Source organism: Heterocephalus glaber, unplaced genomic scaffold (assembly GCF_053883595.1).
Source record: "Heterocephalus glaber isolate CG9 unplaced genomic scaffold, H.glaber_assembly_v1.0 deba00001460, whole genome shotgun sequence".
Classification (NCBI taxonomy): Eukaryota; Metazoa; Chordata; class Mammalia; order Rodentia; family Bathyergidae; genus Heterocephalus; species Heterocephalus glaber.
Window position 1 is genome coordinate 9,281,658 of NW_028258307.1, and position 21,108 is coordinate 9,302,765.

Genomic DNA, 21,108 nt, shown 5'->3' on the forward strand with positions numbered 1-21,108 from the left:
CAGCATTTGAACTCTGGTCTGATCCTAAATCCCATGATTGTTGCCAGAGAAGCTCAGCTGCCAGGTGAGGACAAGGATTCCTGGATGATGACTGGGGGACTGGGATGGTCCAGGTGTCAGTGCTCAATGAGGGTTGCTCATCACTCACTCCTACCCACAATCAGAACCTAATTGCCTTTGTGAAAATCTCCTTTCAGAAGTCATCACCACATTGTCTGGGCAGCTCCCCATGGACCAGGGAGCTCCCTGAGAAGCCAGAGCAGAATCAAGCCTGTGAGCATCACCCCATCCACACCCTGCTGCCTTCTGTAGCAATCATCTCTAAGGTCCCTTGGCCCAGGCTGGTATCAAGGGACCTAGTGCAAACTCCCCATTGTTGCCTATAGGATTGGAATCTGCAACCCTAATGAGATTTTGAGCCTTGTCATACATTGCTTTGGGAAAAGAAATGCTGTGTCTTCTAGTACATTTCCCCTGGAAGATCATCATGGGGGTGGAACCTTTGTCAAGCTTTCTTGTCAGTCCCGCTCTAGCCATGGGAGCATCAGAATGGCCCACAGAAGGACGCCACTGGACACCAAGCAATTGTGTATTTGTTTTGGTTTTTTCCTGAGACCATGATCCTGCCTTCACTGTCTCCTCTTCTTAGGCCTGGGGCCACTGGGTCACCACTGGGAGCCACCTAAGCTGTATCTGTTGCCTAACATCAGCCCATGTTCAGGACCATCCTTAGGATCAATGGAGAGAATTCAGCATCAAGGGAGTCTTGCTGCTAGCATTCTGTGGACCTTCTTCCCTAGTTCAGGGGTGATTTCTATCTGGTTTCTAAGACCAAATGTCCAGAAGTATATAGGTGTCTGGTATCTAGGGCAGAGTCCCTTTTCCTGCCTCAGGGGCTGGTCTCCACCTTGCCTTATTTTCTGGAGCTGATGATAATGACCTGTTTGTATCTCTACCTTTCCATACTCCACCCTCTAAATCCCATCATCACAGGTGGCCCACCTTTTCCACATTACTCCCCACTGATTCTGGCAGAGCCTTCCTACACTGTCTTTCTCATTTGCCCTGCCCTTCAGAATCAAACCTTGTCTTCTTATCTTCTTACCCAAGCTTTCGAGCATGTGTGTAGATCTCTGTTTTTCAAGTTCAGTCCATGGTGGGAGGCTTTGTACCACAGCCAGATGGGACTTCCTGGACTGGTGGGCACTGGCTAATTTGCAGCTCTATTGAGAATTTAAATTTCCAATACCAACTGATCCAAACACACATTTTAGGGAAACTTGAGCAAACTTTGTATTCCACCAATATTTGCAAAGTAAAAGAGAAAGTAAAGTCATTATGAAAGAATACTCTATTAGCTTACATTAAGGAAAGCATTAATGAATAGCACAAAGCTATTCCTCTTGCCCTGGCCTTGGCTCCAGCCTGCCTACCAGGGCTGCCTGGTACCCGCGTGCATCGTTACTCCTGATCTGTGCAGGTGACATATTGCACAGGTTCTATATAGATTCAACTAAAGGGCTCAAGCAGAGTGGAGGCAGGAGGAGGTAAGAAGGTGGCAGGCAGGCCATCTGGCTGTGGCTCTCAATCACCAGGCTTCTGACAGTGACTAGGGACCCAGCCCAGCTGAAGGATGTAGCTCTGTCATCCTGGCCCAAGTGCATCTGAGACATGCTGACATGTTACCAATACCCAGCATCCCAGTTGTCACAATGCAAAACAGAAAGGTTCATCTTCTCCTCTGGCTACCTCTTTTGCCTTTAGACTGCTTTTGGTGTTGATTCATGACAACTTCCTCTCTTGCATCAGGGATTAAAGTCCCATAGCTCTTGTAACCTGATTTGATTTTAGAACAGATAGATTGGCAACAAGAGCAAATTGGGATAAAGGTGAGTAAAATTTTCCTCATTTCTGCCCAAAACAGTATAGCATTGGGGTTCCCCCAGAAGACCTGGTCTGTTTCCCACCACTCTCTGGAGCTGCTATGTGGGACCCTACAAAGACCTAGTGACAGAAAGCTGTGCTGACATGGCCTAGCAGATATTGCCCTGGCTGGGGTTGGGAGCTGAGGCTGGAGAAGCCTCTGATTACTAGGGCTGTGGACAGCCCTTCTCCCCAGGAGAATATCTGCCACTAGATAAGAAGCGGGGAGCTCAGAGGTGCTTCTGATCCTCTGAAGCCTTTGCTCTGTCCACAGTGGGTGCTAAACATCAGGGCCCTTAGATATCTGCCACGGACCTGCAATTCCTTTATTAGATGATCACTCATCTGTATCTAAATGTCAGAGCTGGAAGGGACTTGGAGGCCATCAATCATAATCGTTCTCAATTTTTTTTGCTCACAGATCCCTTGGAGAAATTACCAACTATTTTCTCAGGTAAATACATACATTCCCAATACTCATGCATATGAGTTCTTACCTAATATTTGCAGGGAATTTGTGGTTTCCCAAACCTACTCATGGGCCCAGGTTAACACACCTTGTTCTAGCTCTATCTGTGCATTCCTTAGACAAGGTATCTATCTCAGAGATGCCAAGCAACTGGCCCAGCATCACACAGTTGAGTAAAGAGTGAGGATGTGTTTTGCAGCTGGCTGAGGGCAAATTGGGAGGCAGGTCAGCCAGTACCAGAGCAAACTGGTTTATGACCCCTCTCAGACTCAGTTTTCTCATCTCCAAAATGGAGATGGTAGCAGTGAGATTTGTGGCAGAGGAAGACAGAGTGCATCCAGGAAGTGCTAAGCTGTGATAGCCTTCCTTCACAGTTTTCAGGGGTGGGAGAGGACTAGGGTGGGAGGAGATGTCAGCAGCCCAGGCCTACCCCAGCTATGGAACACTACAGGATCCAGAGACAGGGGTGGCAGTTTTGTGCTTTTAACAGTCTCAGGCAGCTCAGCCCTCCTCCTGGCTGGCCCTGAGTCTTAGGGCTCCTCAGGAAATACGATCCCACCAGCAGAGGAGTTTGGGCCTTAAATAACTGTCTCTCTTGTGAGGTTAGCTGCTGGTTGCTACTCAGCCCTGCCCTCTGCAGACTGTCCTGGCTCCTGGGCTGCCAGCTGTGAGGCCAGCTTGCCCCCTGCTGGCCGCTAGCCTTGGAAACCATGGACCTCGGCTGAGGGGCTGAGGAGAGGAGGCGCCTTTAGCCAGGGGTCTTCTGTGGATGGCAGAGCTGGGACCACTTTCCTGGTGATGCTTCAGGGAAAGCTGAGCTCCTGGTGGCTCATCTGCAAATCCCCTCCTCCCCTACACTGCCCAGCTGCAAATGCTCCCAAGGGGGGCTTGATGCTCTGGGAATACCAGAAAGGGCAGAGGCCAGCACAAAGGTAAGGGGGCGGGGTTGGGAGAAGGGAAGATTTACACCTGGGCATCAGGTTCACAGGCTTGGGTGGTGTGTGTGCTGGTGAAAGACAGAGACAGAAAGGCAGAGACAGAGAAACAAAGACAGACAGGGGCAGAGATTAAAAGAGAAGGAAAGAGGAGAGGAGGAAGGGAAGGAAGAAGGAGAGAGAGAGAGAGAGAGAGAGAGAGAGAGCCCAGATCCAAAGATCCAAACTCTCCCCTTTGGGCACAGAGATCTTATCTGAGGAAGGGCCCTGAGACTTTGGAAATCCCTCCTGCAGGATATAAAGCCTACCCCCAGCCAGGTAGGAAACTAAGCAGGTGAGCTGAGACTGCTCAGGTCCATCAGCGCTCCTGATGAAGGGATGGAAGTAAGCACATCTCTTATCTCTCCTGAACAGTTAAATTCCCTACATCAAGCACAAATAGAATCCATCCCTGCAAGGCCCAGCTGCCCTGCTCCCAGTCAGAGTCCTGCTCGCCTTTCAATTTGGTCTTAAGATGCGATGGATACAAATTGCAAAGGTTTGGTCAGGTTTTGAGTAGAAAGCAAATTTTATAGCAGGATAAGGGGGAGGTGGGGAGGTGGCAGGAGGCAGAGGGGAAAAAAGCTGAAATAGAAAAATTGCTGAAAAGCCTCCTGCAGCCTGTCAGGAGTATTAACTTAGGATGATGTAGGAGAAACGACTAAGTGGTTTTTGTGTCAGCTACACTGAATCAAACTTGTTCAAATATATGCGTGTGAGTGTGCGTGGCAGCCAGCGAGCCCACCTCAGAAATGGAAAGCAGCCTCTTACTTCTAAGGGTTTCTTATGTTTTGCAAATAGAAGAAAGCAATGCATAAATTAGATTAGAAAGGGGAGGATGCATGGGGAGGCAGCTTGCTCGGGTTTCTGCTGGAAGGATGGGAGGGACTAAGAGGCCAGGCAGGGCTCCAGAGCCCCCACACCCCATCTTTTTGGAACAAAGGGAGCTAGGGAGAAGCGGGTGATCCTGGGCAGCTGCAGGCCTGTTTGGCTGGACAGGAGAGGCCTTGGTGGGAGGACAGCCCCCAGCCCAGAGGAGAGAGGACAGGAGTGTATACTGGATCTGCAGAGTCAGACCTGTGCCTTGGTCATCCAGAACCTCAGAGGCCCCACCCTGAGCATTAATCCCCACTTCTCTGCCACCACAAAGGGACAGGACACAGTCTGGGGCCAAGAGCACCTGGTTCCAGCCCTGTGGCAGGTGTCTCCTTACTGAGTACTTACTGTATGAAGATTTCTGTCAAGTTCAGTGACTTATTTTTAAAACATTCAACAAGCACATGCCATACATACTATGGGGACCAGCCATTATTTAAAGTGCTTTACAGATATTCATTTATTTAACCATTGAAACCACCATGGTGTGAAAAGTACTGTTCTAAAGTATCATTTTACAGGAAAGTGTGGACCGCGGAGACTGACTTTCTCAGGGATGCACCCTGGTCTAGACCCTCCTCCTGAGTGTAGAGGAAACCTCCGACTTGGTGCTAACCAATAAAATATAGCATGTCCCTCCAAGATCCTGCTGTATTACCTAAGATGTTGGAGGAGAAGGCCAGGGATTTAGCTTAGTTGTGCCACCATTTGCCTTGCAAGCACAAGGTCCCGAGTTTGATCCCAGGCACCAAAAAAAAAAAAAAAAAAAAAAAGTAAAGAAAAGAAAAAAGAAAAGAAAAGAAAGAAAAAAAAGAAAAAAGGAAAGATGTCAGAGGAGAATGGGGAGAGCTTTGCCATTGCCATCGGTGGGAAGGGCCACAGTGCTTGTTCATTGGCTGCTTTGGGCTGCGGTCCTTTCTGCTGCAGGTGAAAGGCTCGGTCAGCTTCCCCCTAAAACCTGCTCTCCTCGCCATGATGCTCTTAACTTACATTCTCTCCATCCTTCCTTGCTCTTCCTTCAGCTTTTTCAGTCTACCCTTTCTCTCCTTGCTCTGCTTTACTTTCTTTCTAGCCTGCATACTGCCTCCTCTAGTTCTCCTGATGTTCCCACTCCTGCCTTCCCTTCTAACCTTCACTAAGTGGTTAACGCATACCAGAAACTGAGATGGGCCTGGATGTTTTCTTCTAGCCCACATTTCTCTTTATGTCCCCTTTTATTTGTTTTCCTTTTCCTGTCACTCAGACCTTGACTTGCTTTTGACATCCTTATTGCTAGTCCTGAAAGTCTGAAGTCAGGGTCTGGAGGTTCTGCTCCATCATAGGGATGATGTGGAAGTGATGTCCAATCCCAGAGTGGTTCAGGAGCCAGTGTCCTTCCTTCTGCTGCTTTGTTTTTCAGGAATGCTCCTCCTATCCCCTCTCCTCCTTCTCATAGCAGCTACCTCCCCCAGAGAAGGCTCAGGCACTGCCACCGACACCCCTTCCCCACAGTCCTTCTCCACGGTCAGCATCCTGTTCTAGCATCCAGCACTGCTTAGCTAATCTGTTGTCCGTGTGCAGGCCATTGAGGGCTGACAGCTGGGAGAAGAGCCCAGGGAATGGCTGGCCCTCCACTGACCTCCTCCATCTGCCTCTCTTGGAGAGAAACTGGGAAGATGGTGAGTGAAGAAATGGTCCCTGGCACCTTCACCAGAAGGTGGATAAACTGTGCCAGAATTGCTTGTCCTCCAGCCAGAGGATGGGTGGCACAGTGCCCAGGAGCTTTTGAGAGCTCTTGTTATGATACAAGACAACAAAACCACTCTGAGCAGTGGACTCTTTGCAATTTACCTTGTCCATTCCCAGTTTGGACCTTCAAGAAAGCATTTCAGCCAGCCTTCTCCAATGTGAAGCAGTGTATGTGAGTGTGTTTTCTGAGGTGGAACAGGTTAAAACAATTATATAAAACCAAGTGTCCTAGCTGAGCCCCAGTTCATTTGTTGGTGTATAGGAAATGTGACAATGATCCATTTACATTGTTGCTCTGCATTGGAGGGTTTTGTAGAATACCAACTTTTATGCCTTTTTTCAGATCCCAGGAGGTTTGTTTGTTTGGATGAGATATTGTTATTGTGGCTGGGCTGGGGACTGGAAGAGACAGGGCAACCACTGTGGGGACAGGTGCCCTTTCCCTCCTGCCAAGGGAAGAACTCCAGCAAGGGAGGAGGGAGCAGGTAGATGCAAAGCTAAAGAAGCTGGACTTTATCTTTCTGGTTCCGAATGATTCTGTGCAGACAATGTGGACAGAGTGGGGATGGGGCACAAGCTGAGCAGGTGTCCCTTGTCAACTGTATAGGGGAAGCCAGGCAGCACTATCTGAACAGTGACTGTCTAGCAGTGCTTCCCCCATGCCTGAAGCTGCTCCTGGGCACCCCAGGGATGCCCAAAGGCATTCTTGGATGCTGTAGGGCAAATTTTCCAGGGACACTGAGGTGGGCTGTTAGGGTCCTGTACTCCAGGGACAACATGGCTATTTGGCAATTATTATTGATGGGACCCAGCCACTTATACCTGTGAGTGGTGGTACAGATTGCAATCAGCTATAGTTTATGATCATACATAATGATCAGCCCAAAGCAAGATGTACAGATGCAAAAGAATGTGCACCCGATGACATGCTGCTTGCAAAGGGTTTGCGGGTGATAAGGGACAGGGGTCATTCTGCCAGCCTTCCTGGAAGAGGATGAAGGCTGAGGATGCCTTGCGGATTGGAAGAGATAAGGGGTAAGAGTATATCTTGTTAGGTATTTCTCCTATGCATCACAGTAACCCCACCCAACAATTCAGAAGTGTCAAATTATGTCAACTCTGTGGTTCAGAGAGACTGGGATTCGGCTTTCTATGAATACCTGCTTACGGGTGAAATATCAAGGGAGATGAAATCCATGAAAACAACATCAACAGATTTGGGCTAGTGGTAGTGAAGGTGGAGTGTCAACTTGATTGGCTTCTGGAATCCACACAGAAGACTTGTGGAGCACACTTCTTGGTGATTCTGGGTGGGTCATGGAGGCATGGCCTGGGCGGAGGGCATGGTTTCTCATCCCTTCCTCTCTGGTGTTATTCCCCTACTCTACTTCCTGGCCACCCAAAACTAAGCAGCTTTGCTTTGCCACACCCTTCCACTGTAAAGTTCCTGCCTTGGAGCCAGCTTGCATGGACTGAGGGAAATTGAACCTCTCCTCCTTCAAATTATGGATGTGTAAGGTGTTGTGTCCAGCAATGGAAAGCTGACCGATACAGGACTCTTTCTTGACTTTCTCCTAGAAATGGCAGCATGATACCACAGTAACAATGCTAATGTAAGAACTGAAAGAACTGTCATTATTTGTGACATTTGTACAGAGCGTACCACTTTCCAGGTCTGTGCTCTGTGCTTTGCATGTAATATCTCATTTTATAAATAAACAGGCTCAAAGTAAAAAATGACAAGAAGATGAACCTTTATATAGTGCTTATTGTTTGCTAGGAACTATTATAAGGATTCTATGTATATTATTCATTTAATCCTGCAGCAACTCTGTGGAGCAGGTATACTATTTTTTCCCCAATTTTGTAAGTGAGGAAAATGAGATTCAGAAAAAAGGAAACTCAGAACCAGATTTCAAAACCAAACTGGTGGGTCTCTAAAGCACAAGTTCTCAGGCCCTAATGTAAAGCAGCATAGCTCCATGTTTTTCCAGGAAGGAGCCCTATCAGCAGAGGCACGCATATATACCCCCAGGGATCTGGGAGTCTTGCCTAAGGCAGCTGTCAGTGTGAAATTTCTTTGAAGCCCTGTGTTTTATCTTAGAAAATTTTTTGCAAATTTTGCATTCTACTTTGTAATGTGTATTTTTAACACAAAAATTTTTTTTTTTTTAAATTTTGACTGTTGTTCTCAAATCTTTGATGAAAAATGAAGCTGGAGGAAGGTATGCCATGCTTGGCTGTGCTTGTCTCCTGGCCATAGCTAGGTGCTTCTAGGTGTCTGTGTATCCCATGGACAGAGTGGTTGAAGTAGGAAAGAAGGTTTTGAAATCAGACAGATCAGAGCTCAGATGCTGGCTCCATTGTTTTACAATGTGCTGTGACCTTCTCTCTGAGCCACAGGTTTTCCTTATCTGTAAGTCAGTGATAGTGATACACCACTGTCAGAGTGACATTACCAAAGCCAGATGAGGCACCTGACACTTGGTAGGACTTCAGTAAGCGGTGCCACTCCAGGTGGTTAGCTATGTCTTGCATGTCTTTATCATCCAGTAGCTACCATGAATCTACTACTTGGTTAAGCAAATCATCTCTGAGCTTCATGGCTGCTTTGTTTTTTTTGGGGGTGGTGGTGGTGGTTGGGAATTGATGTCACTTCTTCATCCACTGGGGGAGAATCTCTGCATGCATTTCATGTTCTCAATAAGCCGAGTACATCCACAGGGTTTACATGAGATTTAGAGGCTTTTCTCTCTCCTTTTCACTCACATTTAGATCATCCCTTGGGTGTGAAAGGGCCTTCTTTTCTGCTGACTGGTGTGTTTGTTTGGAATTAAAACTGGCTTGAAGTGAATGAATATATATATATATATATATATATATATATATATATACATGATATATTCACTATATATATATCTTTTTTGTTTCTTCACCACATATATCTTAAACTACATATATATACACACATATATATCTTAAACTACTGTTTAAACACTTAGTAAAACACTCTAATCTTCAACCAAGGCTTAAGCAGGGAGGAGAATCAACTGGCCAGGTGGGTCAAAAGAGGTCTCGAACCAAGCATGGTGGTTCACACTTATAATCTCAGCACTCTGGGAGGTTGAGGTAGGACAATTATAAGTTCAAGCACAGCATGGAGAATTTAGAGACTTAACAAAAGCTTGTCTCAAAATAAAAAATAAAATAAGCTGAGGATGTAGCTCAGTATGGAGGCCTTGAGTTCAATCCCTAGTACAGAAAAAAAAGTCCTGATTTTTTCAGGCAACTTTATGTTTATAGGATATTAGTTAACTTTGCTGAGCCTTATTTTCCTCATTTGTAAAATAAAAATAATATGGCAAAATGTGATCATTAGGAATGCTTTATCATACTCATTATAAAGAAAGAAAACAAAAACTAAGAGTGACAAGTGGTGAAGATAAGGAAAATTGGAACCTTTACATATTGCTGGTGAGTGTGTAAAATGATGCAGTCCCAGTGTAAAACAGTGTAGTGATTCCTCAAAATGATAAACATAGAGCCACCATATGATCTAGCAATAGGATTCCTACATACGTACCTACCCCCAAAATTGATAATCAGGACTTAAAGAGATAGTTGTCCATCAATTTTTCATAACAGTATTATTCACAATAGCTGACAGATGAAAACAACTGGAACAGCCATTAACAGATGAATGGATCAATGTGGCATATGGATAAAAATAAAATATTATTCAGTCTTAAAAATAAATGAAGTTCTGATATATGCTACAACCTTGAAAACATAACTCTAAGTGAAGTAAGCCAGACGTATTTAATCACCCCTTGGCTAAGAAGAGGACTTGTTTCTTTCTAAGTAAAATAAGTCACAGATATTATGTAGTTCCACTTATATGAAGTACTCATGGTAGTCAAATTCCTAGAGACAGGAAGTAGAATAGTAGCTATCAGATTTGTGTAGGAAGGATTGGGGAGTCACAGTTTAATGGGTAGAGTTTCAGTTTGGGATAATGAAGACATTCTAAAGATGGACAGTGGTGATGGTTACAAAACAAAGTGAACGTACAGTAGTCCTCCCCTTACCTAGAGTCTTGCTTATTTGCCCAGAATCAACTATGGCCCTAAAATATTAAAAGAAAATATTCAGAAATAAACAATTCTTCCTATCTATCTATCTATCTATCTAGTCTACTAGTTTTGAGACAGGGTCTCACTATGTTGTGTGGTCTGGTCTAAAATTTATGGGCTAAAGAAGTCCTGCTGCCCCAGCCTTCTGGGACCACAAGTGTGTTCCATTGCAGCTGGTAAGAGATTCTTTTGTATGTGTGTTGCTGCAGAACAAACCTAGGGCCTCCCATATTCTAAACGAGCACTCTTCCATTGAGCAACATCCCCTCACAAGTTTTAAATAGCATACTACTCTCAAAAGTCAATTTTAAACTGCATGCCATTCTGATTGCTTGATAAAATCTTGTGCCATTGCTACTCTTGCCTGGCATGTGCATCATCCCTTTGTCCAGAGTATCCATTCTGTGTAGGCTACCTGCACATTAGTTACTTCACAGCCATCTCATTTAGGAAAACAACTCTCCTAGTATCACAGCACTGTGTTCAAGTAACTTACTGTACTTAATAATGGACCCAAAGAACAAGAATATGATGTTGGCAACTCAAATATACCAAAGAAACACACAAAGTGGATCTTTTCAGTACAAAGATGCAAGTACAATGAGATGTTTTGAGAGTGAAACAGAGAAACAGAGAGAGAAGGGGGGAGAGAGAGAGAGAGAATACATTCACATAATTTTCATGACAGTATCCTGTTAACACTGTTTTGTTTTATTATTAGTTACAGTTAATCTTTTATGGAGTCTTATTTATAAATTAATTTTTATCACAGATTTTGTATCTATAGCAAAATCATAGTAGATATAAGATTTTGTACTCTGAATGGTTTCATGCACATCCCTTATGTCTAAGAGGGGGAAAATTGTACTTAATGCTACTGAACTGCATACACTTAAAAAGTTAAAATGATAAATTGTATGTTATATACTTACCAGAACATAGAAGAATTTTTTAGAAAGATGCTTTGAAATTAAAACACATTTTGGGTTTGTTTCTCTCCCCTTTTTGTTCTTCACTTAAAGATATAGAGGTTAAATCCTTCTTGGCTTTTGAAGAAAAAGGAAAAATAACCTTGTGCTTAGTAGGGCCTTGAACTACCAAGGCCATCAGGCAACAATAATAATGAGAAAAACTAAGGCATTGCTGGGAGAATTAAATAAAATGAGGTCTTGACTCATTCAGTACCTGTTTATTCAGTCTTCTTTCCTTGGAGAGAATACAAGTACAGAACACTCCTCTCCCCTCTCCTTTTTATCTGGAGTTTTCCTTCCCTGGACTCTTTTCTGGACTCATTTCTTCTCCTTTCTTTCTCTTTCCTCTCCCTGTCCTTGCGAGGTCACAAAGGTAACTGGTGTCCAAGTGGCTTTCTCTTAAAAATCTCACTGACTGTAGGCACGGCCATGTGTTTTTACCCAGATACTCATATTCAACATCCCCACTCCCTTTCGTAAAGGAGAGAGTGGAGTCTGTTATCTCATTCATCTCCATGAGTTTTCTCTGTGTTATGAGAAAGATTTTTCTGTATGGCACAGAAAAATCATAAGGAGAAAGAAAACCGGGCCTCAGAAACATGTTCTGCTTGCTCCACTGGCCCCACACATTCTGTTTGGATTGATTGCCTACTACAGCCTGTGAGCTTTTGTACATCAAATTTCAAAACAGAAACGTAAAAGAATGAACATGAAATGAGCAGCTCGATTCTGCCCTCCGTGCTGAGGGACATGTGTTCTTGAAGCATGGGGGAGAGGGGACGTCTTATCTCTCCTGCCTACCTTGTCTCCTGGGCTCCTGGCGCTGGCTCTACTTGTGACTTGGACAACAGGGTGGGGACAGAAACATTTCTTCTGAGCTGAGGAGTGTGCTGGGTGCCAGAGGGTCCCTAGAAATAGAGAATTCAGGGCTTAAATTCATGATGAGATTTCCCACAAGATTCAAGATGGAATTCAAACGTGGAATTCAAACCAAAGGAATTGCTGAAAAAGTAGATATCATATCTAAATGCTAATGGAATGCAGACAGTGATACTCTGTAGAGTGCAGTCTTAAAGTGACAGTCAGAAATTTTGAAATAAGAGGTAAGCAGGTTTACAGATAAGGGCGTTGTAGCTGAAGTTTAGCATCATTAAGTCTGAATTCCAACTTTCTCATTTTTTTTTCTCATTAACTGTTGAAGGCAGTTACCATCTACTTAATCATTCCAGCCAGAAACTTAATTTCTCCTACCTCACCCAAACCTACTGGTCACTATAATCTCCTGATGTTTTCTATTAATTATATCAAGGTAGGGTCCTCTCTGGGCTTCTCAACTTCCTTGACAGGTTTTTATCACTGTTACTTGGAAAATTGCACAAACCCAACTATGTTCCTTGTCTTTTGCTTCTTCTCCCTTCTCAGATTCTTTCTTCTCAGTGCCCTGGAAGCGTCTTTCTGGAAGCAATTGTGTTACCCTCTTACTTTAAATACATTATAGATCTCAACTCCTTTTAAGTTTATAATCAAACTCCTCAAAATGCCATTCACGGTCTATCATAATCTGGTCCCTGAATGTAATGTTATTTCTTGTGCGGCACCTACACCTGCCTGGTTCCTCATCCTTCCCCTTCTACTGGAAGTTCCTAAATGATTCTAGTTCTTTCGTGCTTGTTGCACAAACTTTCTCCTTTGCTTAGAACATCTCTGCTACAATGCCTGTATTAGTTAAGATACTCTAGAGATATAGCATCAATAGGAAAAAGTATATGCACACATAATTATGCAAAGGCATTTATTAGGTAAGTTTATAGGATCAGAGGTAGGACAGACCATGACGGCTGTCTGCTGGAGACATCGGTGGGGAACTAGAGGGTCCAGTAGCTGCTTAGTCCACAAAGCTAGAAGCTGCAGAACAAGAGAGATCCAGGATGCAGTGCCAGACCAAGACTGAAGGCCTGGAAGCCCCTGGAGAGCCACTGGCGTTAGGCTCAGTTGAAAGGCTGAGGAGGCTGAAGTCCGATGTCCACAGGTGATGGCAGCAGCAAAAGTTGAACTTGCTCAAGCAGAATTGAGCTTGACAAACTCAGGCCAGCTTCCTCTTCTTCCTCCTCTTATTCCTTCTGGGCCACAAGCTTATTAGATAATGCTGGCCACAGTCAGGGTGGGACTTCCTCAGTCTTCTGGCCTACATGGTGGTCGTCTCTGGAAATAGCCCACAGACACACCCACAGGTGTGCTTTACTAATCTGCTCTGTCCCCCCCTCCCCTCCCCCCTCCCCCCCCTTTCCTTCCCTTCCCTTCCCTTTTTTCTCCTACAACACTGGAGATTGAACCTAGGGCTTTTGTACTGAGCTATGCCCTCAATCCTTTTTTATGTCTTATTTTGAGGCAGAGTCTCACTAGTTTACTAAGATGCCCAAGGTGGGCTTAAACTTGTGATCCTCCTGTTTCAGTTTCCCGGAGTGCTGGGCTTCCAGGCATGTGCCACCATGTCTGGCTCTGCTGAACAATTTTTAATCTAGTCCAGCTAACATATCATGATTAATGGTCACATTCCTGCACTTAGTTCTCCTACATAGTCTTCAAGATGAAGCTCTTGCATCACCAGGGAAGCTTGCTTGGATGACCCCAACTGCACTTTCCTGCCTGAATAAGGGTGTTCACATCCTGTCACAGTGCTAATCACACAGCATGGCTTTGGTGGCCAATGGGTTTGGTGAACTCTCCTGGAGCAAGGGCTGAGTCTTGCATATCTTTATCCAAGACCCAATAATGTGTTGTGTGGAGCAGAGACTTCATGAAGATTACTTAAAGAGTGAATGTCAGAAAGCCACATTAGCAGAGTCAGCAAGGTGTGAATTGGACATGAAATCTTGGAATGCCAGAGCCAGCAGAGACCTTCTACATTTTCAAGTTCCACACTCTCATTCTAACTCATGATGAATATGGAGTGTAGAGAGAGGAAGAGTCTTTCCAAGTTTATACAGGTAAGATTAGTTGAAACAGGCAGTTTCTAATAGTACAGCCCTGAAAGAGGGAACAAAGTAGGTCATGGAAATGAAAATAACCAAAGTCTAGCATTAGTTAATCAAGATTATTAAGGACACAGGAGAGAGTGATCTCACTGAACATGAACCAGATCCAGTTGGGTACTGAAGCTGGTTGACTCCATAGACCCATGTGATTCCTACTTCTAGGCAGACAGAAAGAGGCTACAAGGCATATAGGTGAATGAGGCTTGGGTGTAGACAGATTCAGTGAGGTAGAAACTGGATCCCCTGTCAATTTTGAGGAGTTTCCTCCTACGACAATCTTTCTTGATGGCTGTGACTCTGCCCCGTACATCAGAGCCCAATATATCTTGAATAATTGTGTTTTATGACTGTTATTGGGTGGAAGGTGACAGCAACCTAGAGAAGGAATGAGCTTTGTATGAAAGTGTTTGTGAGCTGGTCCAGGTGGGCCAGAGGAACTGTCCTAGGGAGTTAGGAGAGTGAGCCTGATTAGTGCTGGAAGACACTGAAAGTCGGGTTGAGTAATTTAGATTTGTTGCTATAGGGAATAGGGAGGGCTCTTACCCTGGAGAATGGTTAGTTTCAACCTCGGTCCTTTTCATAGCTGGGAGACTTTATTTATGCTTGTGTTCTTTTTGTTTGCAATGTTCTTTTCTCTAGATGTTCTACAGCTTGCTCTTTTACCTCCTCAGGTTCCTGCTCAAAAGTCATTTGGCCAGAAAAGCCTATCCTGATCCCTCTATTTGAATTTGCCACACTCTCAATACCTAGGAGAATATAAGTTCCTTGGGGTCAGTTACTTTTGTCTTCCTTGTTCATTCTTGTACTCTGGTTCTAAAATATTTCTTGGCACAACATTGATGCTCAAGAAACGTGTGGAGTAAATAAAGGACTATACACTTGGACATTATTGGTATGGAGAGTCAGTTTGCTCTATTCTCCTGCCTTACTTTGCAGCAAGATTTCAGCAAGAAGGCCCAGGATACACTTGTGAGATTGCCACTTTATCTTGATTGCACTATCTCCCGTTCTGAGTTTACTCCAACATCTATGGCTTACCTTTGCCTGTTGTTATGTCCTATAAAAATCTTGACCATATAGGAAGGTAACAACATGAAGATTCTTCCTCACAAATTATACTTAAACCCACAGACCCTATGTTAAGTTAATTAAGAAGGCATCAATGAGCAGAGTGAAGAAGTCTCCCCTCCTTGTCACTTTTGGTCTTCTGATGGTAAGAATTTTAGTTTCTTTCCTGACATAGAAGAATTCTGGGCAGAAAAAGAGTCTAAGTAATTTGAAAGCAAAGTCAACTGCTGTCCCCTCTACATCTATAACATGTCTCACAGTTCTGGGTCCTCATGTGAGCATTTAAGAAATACCTATTGACCTAAAGAAGGGAACAGTGGTTATGTCCTGAGAATGGGAGACTTTTGAGATGAGTATGTGTTCCAAATGATACCATGTGGCCAGCACCTGCTCTCTCTCCTGAGCCCTAGAAGAATGGAACATCTCTTCCCTTTCTAGTGTATCTTTGCCAAGCTTTGAGAGGAATGCATCTGCCTGCCAAACTTCAGGGCAAAGATTTGGACAGAGATCTATTTCTGATTTTTTTCATATCTGTATATATTTCAGTTATTGTAATCTTTCTAGAAAGCCATGACTTCACTGGGGATAATTCCCAAGAGTGCCTGGTGTGATGCATTCCCCACTGAAGTCTCCCTTGCTCACCTTTCCCAGCCTCACATGCTTGTGAGGCCCTCTGCCCTTTCCTTGGTGGTTTTAGCCTTGATTGTTCACTGAAGTTCACTCCAGTGACTTCTCTCTCATTGATTTAACATATTCATTGAGTCCTCCAATGTGCCAAGCACAAGGGATGTGAAGAAAATCAGCTCTGACTTCTGCTTTATGGTCTAGTGTGAGGGTGGACCTGGGATTAGATCCCCATAAACCAGCGTTCTGAGTACTCTAATATAGGATGGAAGAAGGCATTCAGGAATATGGGAACATGAGGGTGACACAATTCATTCTGCGTCGGGGACACAGAATGCTACCAAAGAAGAACAAGCTGAACAGGGACTCTCAATCTGTTTCCTTTACGTATATGACTATTGAGTACTTTTTGGCCTCAAAAATTTCTAAACACATTTCTCAACCCCTAGATCTTCAGTAGGCTGCCCATGTGACATTTCTGTCTCTTTCTGTCAGTTTCAGAGACTTAACCTGTCTCAGTCCCTCTTTTACCTCATTTCTCTCAGTGATACTTCACTGGTCCCTTGATATTTCCAGCCTTGCACTCAAGAGCCTATTTATTTTCTCCTGGGTACTTCAGGCATTTGCCAGGTGTGCAGCCATCTCCTCCACATTTCATTTCCTTTGATGACTCTCTCTCTAAGGCGGTGAGCTACGAAGGAGACATGGCATGTGTTCCCAGATGGGCCTAATGAGGTGCCAAGATCGCCAGTCAATCTCCCAGCCTTCCGGTCTGGGAAGGAGTTCAGGACTCTGTCGCTGCTTCTCTGTGGACTCCTGATCGGGCGTCTTGCTCTTGGATGGAACTGAAGACCAGAGAGGATCCCTTCTTGCTACATATCCTGACAAAGCAGTGTCCTAAGGTAATTCAACTCCTGGATGATAATTTTTCTTAGTAGAAGACGTAACAGCTGGTCCGAGAGGTGAAGCTTCCATGGGGGCTTGTCTTGGAGAAGAATGTCCTTGGCAGGTGTTTGCTGCACCTTTGAGAACCTTCCTAGAAAGGACAGAAGTCAGAGGCTCCTGCTTCAGATGACAGAATGGTCATAGTCCTGGAAGGAAAGATCTGATAAAGTGACTCTGGGTAGTGTAAAACCAAGGTGACTTTGGAAATTGAAACAAGGCACCTGAGAAAAGAGCTCTGTGGGACCTTAAATAACTAGATGTGTGAAGTTCTAGCTCATGAAGAGCTCCTTGGAGGGCTGAAAGGTCTGTAAGTCCCAACTTTGCCGTGCCAGGAGCAGGTGGAGTGGTCCAAGGCTTTGTTTTCTTTTCAGAGCACCCAGATGTCCAGGTTTCAGTCCCTGGTTAAAACGGTGCTGCCTACTGTGCCTGTGGTGGACACACCTGAGCACAGGTCAGAATCTCAGTGAACACATGAAGCAGGCCTGGTTTATCCCTCTACTTGACACTAAGTCGGGGAGCTTGGTAGGAAGGTGCTGGTATGTTGGTGGGAGGAGAAAGTGTAAGCTGCAATTTTGGAAGGATTCACTAACTCTGAAGCATGATGTTGGGCTTCTCTGAGGTCCCAGGGCCAGGAGAGCATTTAATCCTTGCCTCAGATGGCTTGGAGCTGTGCCATGCTAAGGAATTAATAGAGAGAGGAAATTAAATACATACTTTTTAACAGCGAAGAACATTCTCAGTTTCGTTAGAAGGACAGGTCTTGGAGTCGTGAGCTCTCTACCCTAGCCCAGGCCTGACCATTGGGCCTTTGTGGCCTTGAGCAAGCCCCTCAGTATCTCTTTCAGTAGACGGAGAGGGCTGCTTCATTCAGATCATGAGGTAAAATGGTCTGCACCAGACATGCCTGCTCCTTTCCTAGGAGAGCTTTTGACTGATTTCTCAAGGTTTAGGCACAAGGGCTGGAGAAGTAGAACTGCTCCTTGACTTATGATGGTGCTATGTCCCAGTAATCCCATGGGCAACTGAAACTTTTAGAAGTCCAAACTGCATTTAATCCACTTCACCTACTGAACATCAGTGCTTAGCAACACAGCACACTGTAGAGTATCAGTTGCTTCCCTTATTTTGTGGCTGATGGGAAACTATGTGTTGCTGTCCTGTTCAGCATGGCAAGATAGTATCATTCCATGCATCTGTATCTCAACAAAAGAACAAAATTCAAAGCATGGTTTCTACTGAATGGGTATTGCTCTCACACCATCATAGGGCTGAAAAATCACGAGCTGAACTATGGCTAAGTCAAGGACCATCCATTAAGGCCAATAGAAACATAATGACAGCTATATATGCAGGCCACATATATATCTTTTCATTTTTCTTTAAAAAATTATTATTCATTTATTTTTAATTGATAAACAAAGGTGCATGTGTTTGTGGTATACCACATGATGTATTGAAATATGTATATTTCCTGTGTGTACATTATATATTGTGAGATGGAATCACACTTATCACAAATCAGACTTATCACAGGCAAACTATTCTTGTTTTGTAGTGAGGAAATTTGAAATCTACTTCTTTTAAGTCTTTGAAGTGTCCTATTTTAGAATGTAGAGATGGTGATACTAATTTTAACAATACATTTTATTTAAAATAACAGCTACAATATCAATTCCATATGTAATCAATATAAAAATTATCAATGAGATATTTCACTTTGTTTGAGCATGAAGTTTGCAGTTTGATAGTCTTTCACACTAGAACACACCTCATCTCAGACTGGCCACATTTCAGGTGGTATAGCGCCACACATGACCACAGCCTCAGGTGCTGGACAGTACAGCTCCGAGAACTGGTTTGGGGCCGTCCAGGCAGCTACACAGTTGGCCAAGCCCAAGAGCTCTTCTCTCCACTTGTGTTGAAGAGGGTTTCCTGGGAGGGATGCAGCTGTGACTGAGTTTCAAAGTCAATAAGCAAGGAGTGGACCTGAGAGGCGGAGAGGTGGAGAGCATGGCCTGCCTCCTTGGGACACTTCTGTGAGGCAGGAAGCCCTTATTGCTTCTGCATTGTGGATCCAAGCCCATCTCCCACCTGAGGGTTTGCACAACTGATCTGCACTTGTTTGTAGTATGTAGTTGTTCACTAATTCTCTCCCTACCCAGATGCATGCAGACCTACTTGGGAGCCATCCATTTAGCTCCTGATTCCTGGTTTAGCTCCTCATTGTTTCGCTGTATGGGTTCTGCTCTCCCAGTTTGTGCCTCAAGCTCTACCTGCATCAAATGGTGTTAATAATGTGCATTTTATACACATCTGGCTCCAAGGTAGAGAGCAGACAACTGAGCATTCACAGGTGTGCAGAGTGGTTGCAGCAATGATGAATAAGGGGCATCAATATAAAATGTTTAATTATTTATTCATTTGCTTTTTTCCAATCCATACACTACCTTGAAAAGGTCTCTGGCATGAGGTCTTTGGGACACTCATTGAAATAGCCTCCCACGTAATCTGTGGTGTTCTCATTCCACATGCATCTGTTCTTTCCATGGAGATGCTCAAGTGTGAGCAGACAGAACTATCTGATAGAGAAGATGCTCTGATTCTAACACCAGCATCTCAGCCCTGCTGTGCAAGTATTTTGCTGTAACATCCAAGCTCTTTCCTTCCCTGTAATGGGAACAACCTGTGACCTTTAAGATGTCAGCCTCCTGGAAGAATAGTGTCTGTTACCTTCAAAAGCTGTGGTGTACCAAGCTTCTGCACAGAAACCTATAGCCATTACCTTTCTTAAAAATAGCATTTCATAAAGTTGACATGCTTTGTTTGTAACAATTACATCTTCCACCCAGCAGCTTAATTTTGTTTAATCACTTGTACAGGTCTTTTCACTGGAGGCTGCCACCAGCTTCTAGGAAAGAGCAACTAGATCTCAGATGAGGATCACAGAGATGCACAAAGGGTATGATTCCTACTGTGGAAAAAGGAACAGTTTGGGTCTTCATGTGTGGGAAATAGTACCCAATATTTTTTATTTCCTGAACTCTTGTGAACCTTCCTTTCACATACCTTTCCCTGCCCCACACAAATACCTTATTATCCCCATTAGTTTCCTCACTTGTTTCTTGCCTTAGAAGAGAGACCTGTGTCTGGCTGAGAGGAAGGACCTTTTGGCCTGGTCTTAGAATGTCGAATCTCTAGCTCCTGGAGGGAAGCCACTGGCTCAGGAGATGCCCTCTCTCTGACCTCCAAGGCACAGATACTGAGCTGCCTGAGGATTGGTCATCCTCCAAAGTATCTAGCACTGCAATTACAATCTGTAAGACATTGTTAGGAAACCTTCGTGCCCCCATGGAAGATCTGTTTGACTACACATGCAGGTGTCCAAGCACCTGTTCACTATGAATCACATCGCTCTCTTGGTTTATAATTGAAGAGCACATTTGTGTCCATTTATTTATTGCAGTTCTACAAGGTAAATATTCTCAGCTTCATTTCATACACAAGGTCACAGAAGTTATACGTAAATAAAGAAAAGAGACCTGGTTGCATAGTTATGCATGGCTGGGGGTTGCACTAGAATGAAAGACACCTCCTGGAAATTGAAAGGAGGCATTTGGTGCTGCATCAAAAAACAGTTGCCTTTGTAAGGTAGAAAGGGAGCATGGGGAGCCACATCCCACAGAACTGGAATCTGGATCTTTCCACTCAGAAGTAGTATATTTCCATTCTTATACATACCTGTGTGTTTAAACATGGCCATGTGTACAACGTGTGCATGCACACTTTATCCAAGAGTCTGAGTGTATCAGTTGTCACTCAAGATGTCCATACAGAAAGCTCTGTGTTGGAGGCCATGCCTGGCCCCATGAACCATATCCAGTTGGCTCATTAAGCCTCTTGAGTTGTGTATCCAAGATCTGTCCTTAGATCTCTAGGGGAGTCTTGGTGGAGACCCCTTCAGGCTATGAAGATTTGGGGTGAAAATGGACATGGTCTGAGCTTTCCAAATGCTAAGGGTGTGAAGAAGGTGAACATCGCCTCTGCCCAGTATATATCACTACAATGAGGACACCTAGTTGGCAGTTGTGGAAGGCCACTCTAAGACTAGGGAGAAAAGAGTTCACTTCATCTTGGCATAGGGGGTAATCCCCTGAGGAGGACCATCTGCTGAGGCCGTAAGTGGATAAGGAGAAATAAGATAAATGATGAGACAGGACTCAGGCCCCAGAGGGCAACACTATAGCTAGAGAGTTTAAGATTTTTATCCCCTTATGCTTTGCTTTTAGATTGTGGTATTAAAAATTGCTTCTGGCTTCTCATCTGCTTGTCTCTTAGACCTCAAGAGCATTTGGGGTTCCCAGG

At 44.3% G+C, this 21,108-nt stretch overlaps 1 long non-coding RNA gene across 4 annotated transcripts in view; it reads left to right on the top strand.

Moving 5' to 3' along the window:
- Nucleotides 1-1,817: 1,817 nt before the first annotated feature.
- LOC101705899 (uncharacterized) overlaps nucleotides 1,818-21,108 on the top strand; it is a 46,318-nt gene continuing 27,027 nt past the window's right edge. For 3 of the 4 annotated variants that reach the window (XR_205409.4, XR_015453388.1, XR_015453389.1), the window contains exons 1-4: nucleotides 1,818-1,889; nucleotides 2,345-2,377; nucleotides 16,485-16,703; nucleotides 19,626-19,705. This is a non-coding gene — a long non-coding RNA (uncharacterized LOC101705899). The remainder of the gene's footprint in view (nucleotides 1,890-2,344; nucleotides 2,378-16,484; nucleotides 16,704-19,625; nucleotides 19,706-21,108) is intronic. The other variant, XR_001183719.3, reaches the window with a different exon arrangement.